We start from the raw sequence: 4,820 nt of genomic DNA, 5'->3' as shown, positions 1-4,820 counted from the left end.
AAGCCACCTTCTCTACCTGGGGGAACTCTGTGGTTGCTGAAGTCCTGTTTCCATTTTGGATTGAAAGAGGGGAGGGAGCAGAAGCCTGTGAACTGTTTCATTTGGATATTTTCCTCGTAGCAGAGGAGCAGTGCCTGTTGCCAGCTGGCTGCACAGCCCAGGGCACTGGGCAAGAGCTGCACCCAAGCCCAGGTGTGGGCTGATGCTGAGCTGTCTGGTCTGCCACTCTCCTGTTGAATGCAGAGCCTTGGCACAAACATGGAGGGGTGCTGGAGATGGGGATGTAGCAAGGGAAGGGAGCACCCTGCTCCAGCTCCGCAGCTAGCTGATATCTATGTAGGGCAACAGCCTCATCTGCTCCCCTGCAGCAGGGACTTGCTCAGAGTTCTCCTGCTCACTGCAGGCTCCCCAGCCGTGAGCCCAGTGGCTTGGGGTGGCTTAGCATGGAGCACAGTCTGGTGTGCCATGGGGGCACAGGCAGGGAAGTGAGATGGGGTTCTGGCCATCTGCAGGGCCTCTGGCCATGGATAGGGACTGGGGGATGAAACCCCATGGGTAAGCCAACCCTTTCCTGCTCACCTTCCTCCAGGCACCTCAAAAAGGCACTGAACAGGGGCTGTTACACAGCAAGCAAGGGCTGAGGAAAGGGAGCCAAAGCAGGGAGGAGAGCAGAGCAGTTGCCAGGTTGACTTGATCCAGACCCTTTCAGGAGAGAGTAGGGGGGGAACCAAGGGGCAGGGAACATAGAGGATCAACATTGTCTTCTCCAAAGAGGAAAAGAAAAGAGAGAGAGAACGCAGAAGGAAGACAAAGCGAAACAGGACTTGTTGGGGGGAAGAGGAGAGTGTTCAGGGATTGAAGCAGGTTGGGGTCCAACTTAATAAGAAGCGAACCAAAACAGAACCCAAACAGAAAGTGCCTGGAGTTGGCGGTGGGCACCCCCTCCCCCAGGCAGCCATCCCCAGAAGGCAGTGAAGCTGCCTTTTCAAACAGCCGCCTCACAATAAATTCATGGCAGCCAGGGCCGGGAAACAGGCTGCTGCAATTTAAAGGAAGCGTGGATTTGCATATTGAATTAAAATTAAGAGCTAATTATGCAAATAAATTATGACATTTGGCAGGAGAATTTGCTTCAAGATCATTTATTACGTTCTTTTTATAACAGTGCAAGCGTTTAACGGTCAAAGACAATATTTTAAAGGAAAATTAACGCAAGATTATTAACCTAAAAACAATTCCACATTAATGAGATGCATTTCTCTTCAACTTCTCACACCTGGCTGCCTATTGATGCCCAGCCAGGACTGTCTTTCAATAATTGGCATTTTTTTTCCAGGCAAATATTGAATGAGGTGGTGAACGCTGCTTTGGACAAGCTCACTCAGGAAAATTCCTTCAGGGTTTTAGCCTGCTGGTCTGTAAAGGAAAGTTGTGAAGGTCAAACATGTTTCATGTTGCTCTTCTGTGCACTTGGACTGACCAGGTCCGGATGCGCTTGGGAGAGGACACTGCACTGGCTACCCCATCCGCATGAGAATAAAAGCTCCCCTGCTAAAATGTGCGTGATTGCTTTTCAGAAGAGATATAAAACAAAGGTCTCAGCCGTTTTGGTCGTTAAAGATCCTGTGTCTTTTTTCTTCCCAAGATGAGGGTTGTTAACCCTGGTGTCTTGGCTCCCCTCTAGCTCAGGTAGTTGCTGCTGCCTACCTGACCTGTTCTGAGACACTTCAGTAGGGCAAACGCTGCACTTCTCATCCCAGGACAGTGGTGCACTGCCTGTACAGTCTCACCAGTGGCCAGGATCTTCCTGCAAAGAGGATGGCTTCAAGGAGGCCCCGCACTAGGGTTTGGATCAGGAAGCCTCACTGGGAGCGAGGGATGCAGATGGCTCCAGACCCCAAAAGCTGTCCATTCCCAGACATTACCTGTGAAGGGCCTCTGGTGCAGGTTCATCCTACACAGCTGAGGTGGTTATCTATGGTTAGGTGAGCAGTTGTGTTTCTGAAGGACTGGCTCTTGTTTAAACAGGAAAGAGGCTCAACCATTTGGGGTTTTAAATGAACTTATCTAAAAAAGAAAAGTTTTCTTATAGAAGACAGCAGACGCTTGCTCCAACACTCTTGTTTTGCATCTCTCCATGCTGCAGCTAGGCAGAAGGCTGGGGAACTGGGAGGCTACATTTGCAATCAGGTTGCAGGAGCTTTTGCAGGGAGCTACAAGGAAGCTGTGGCCAGGAAGGACTGGAGGGGAACAAACTATTCCCAAATGGTTCGGAAAGAAACTACCATCCTCAAAGATGGTACTTTGCAGCCTTGCCAAGGAAGACCAGGGTAACATGGCATTAGTCCTTTAATCATCTTGACCCATCATTTGCCTCCAGCCCTGGCTAGTGTCCACTGCGATCTGCACACCTCTATGGCAGGATGGCACATCAGGACACATGTTGGTTCCAGGATTTCTTTTTTTTCCATTTCTTTACCCCTGCATCCTAAATGTGCCCTCACAGAACCATCTGCTTTTGTTATAACCAGGGTTTCCTGAACTCCATACCCTGTCAAAGCTTGAGGGGACTTTACCCAGACCTCAAAGGGCATTTCTCTTCTTAAGTAGCTGGAAGACTGACTTTCATGATTCTTCTATCGCCTCTCTCAAGAGATATTCCCCCTCTCAAGTTCAAGGTGGAGAGGACATTCCCTGCTAAATCAGTCCTGGCGCACAGCACACAATGGTGTGCAGAGCCAACCACAGGTAACAAATTGTGTTGCAATAAATGAAGGGTTTGGAGCCAAACAAAATGTGTGACATTCGAAGTTCTCAGCTCTCCTCCTTCAGAAAGGCAATCTGTGACTTCTGGACCCTCCTTAATGACCCAGAGCCGGATGGAAAATAATATTAATAATAATAAAAGAAACAAAGAAGGGGCTAGCGCATTTTTTAAATAAAGAAATTTCCCTCATCTTGCGGTTAATTTAAAAGGTTTATTTCTTGAAATGAATCCTCTTCATCAAATCTCCGATCCTTGAAAATCAGTGCAACCTGCCTCTGTGGATAATGAATTGATTTGTAATGTAAATTATATAAAACACCCTCCCCGCCAGCATTTGTGTGTGAGTGTGTTTAATCTAAAGCGTTTAAGTCTGAAAATGAGCTTCTCCATCAAAAGTCTCGATTCCATTTACATTTCTTGCATACGAGTCAATTTGTGCCTGACCCAGTCTATAAATCACTGCCAAGGAGTGCTGTGTCTGTACCTCTCCTCTTCCCCCACCCCCTCCCCTCATCCTCCCATCCTTACACATGCTATGTTCAAAAGCCGTCCTTGATACCGCCTATAAACAGCTCCCAGTTCTCTGGCCAAGCATTGGCCGGTGGAGGAGGGACCTTGGCTTTGAGAGGTGTGCAGCACAGGCAGCTAGCAGCAGGCAGGCAAAGGAAGGGAAGGAAGGGAAGTCCTGCTCAGCTTCTGCTGGCTGGTCTGGAAGCATCACCCAAGGAAAAGTGCCCTCAGTCTTGGTGGCTCCTTTCCAACATATGATTGCTTAAGCACTGAAGTAGCCCATGGCTTAACGGAGTCAGAGGCTGAGGTCTTCTACTGATGTGTATTAACACAGTCTTGTAAAATCCATGGAATGGGAATGATTTACACAACCAGAGGCTTAAGTCCCCAGCTGTCTGATCATGGCAACTTTCATCCTTCATCTCATCCCACTGGTATCAAGACGATGTGGGTCATACCTCCTTAGCTTGCCTCCTGGGTGCTGAAACCAGTGGGAGGTGCCTCTGGGGATCAGAGGCTCCCCTTGCTGCTTGAACTTCCATATGACAAGTGCCTGAGGTCTTTAGGGAGAGCAGGAGAACTGGAAATGGTGGTATCTTCACCCAGAAAGTCTGTTGACCCATCTGGGTATTGTCATTAGAAGTGGCTTAGTAGCAATGCACCTGAGGACCAGCTGGACAGGAGGCTAAGGAGGCTAACCATTGACTCCAATCTCCTCCATGAAATATCAGCAGTGCCTGTGAAACATACAGCTTTTCACAGAGCCATATTTTCTAGCTAAATACAGAAAGTGAACAGGATCATCAGACCATCATTGACACTGACAGGGAATTTTGTGACATGCCTTTTTTTCCACTCTATTTTTTCTTCAGGAAAGGCACAATTTAAACTGATTTCTAACATCAGGGGAGAAAAAATGGAATCAAGTTTTAGACCATTTCATCAGTCCAAAAATGAAAAATTCCAGTATATCGGTGGTGAAATAACTGCTCTATTCAAGCTACAGATGCAGTAACAAAAAATTAACAGTTATATCAGCCAAAAAAAGAACATGGCAAATACTAGAAGAGCTGTTGGATATACTTCCATATTTCCCCAGATATTTATGCATGAGGTTTACAAAGCCAACTTCACCAGTTCTTGGATTCTCTTGCTTTCTCTCCCCCCATAGCAGAAATCAGAGCACAGAATGTGTCCAGGTCTTCAAAAGAGCATGAGATGAAGAACAGGACCATGGTCACCTACTCTACCCAAAGCCACATCATTTCTTCCTCTGCAAACCCTGACTTGCCCTAACACTACTCTCTCCAAGTACCCCACAAGAAGCAAGTTCCATCCATTGCCACCTGGCTGATCTGTCACTCACCAAAATGGGAAAGGTTGTTGTCCAGACAAGAAAGGAGAGAATTCAGCTTGTGACAGGAAGTCAATCTGAGGTGACAGCCTTCTGAAAAGAATTATATTGCTTCATAGACTTGCTACCAGCAAGATGCTGCTTCTCTGTGCCTTGGTTGTTTACCTTTGAAATAGGGTTAATGCTTCC

The 4,820-nt window shown here is 47.2% G+C and overlaps 1 long non-coding RNA gene across 1 annotated transcript; it reads right to left on the bottom strand.

Annotated features, from left to right (window-relative positions):
- Positions 1–1,126: 1,126 nt before the first annotated feature.
- Positions 1,127–4,364, bottom strand: LOC133215108 (uncharacterized). Its single transcript, XR_009726313.1, has 2 exons — positions 3,736–4,364; positions 1,127–3,042 (listed from the first exon to the last, which is right to left on the bottom strand). It is a non-coding gene; the product is annotated as an uncharacterized LOC133215108 (long non-coding RNA).
- Between the last annotated feature and the right edge of the window lie 456 nt (positions 4,365–4,820).

Source organism: Neopsephotus bourkii, unplaced genomic scaffold (genome assembly GCF_033783945.1).
Source record: "Neopsephotus bourkii isolate Nb327-2 ecotype Australia unplaced genomic scaffold, CSIRO-AGI_Nbou_v1 NB_951, whole genome shotgun sequence".
Lineage (NCBI taxonomy): Eukaryota > Metazoa > Chordata > Aves > Psittaciformes > Psittacidae > Neopsephotus > Neopsephotus bourkii.
The sequence above is the reverse complement of the archived record's forward strand: the minus strand, read 5'-3'. Positions and strand labels throughout refer to the sequence as shown.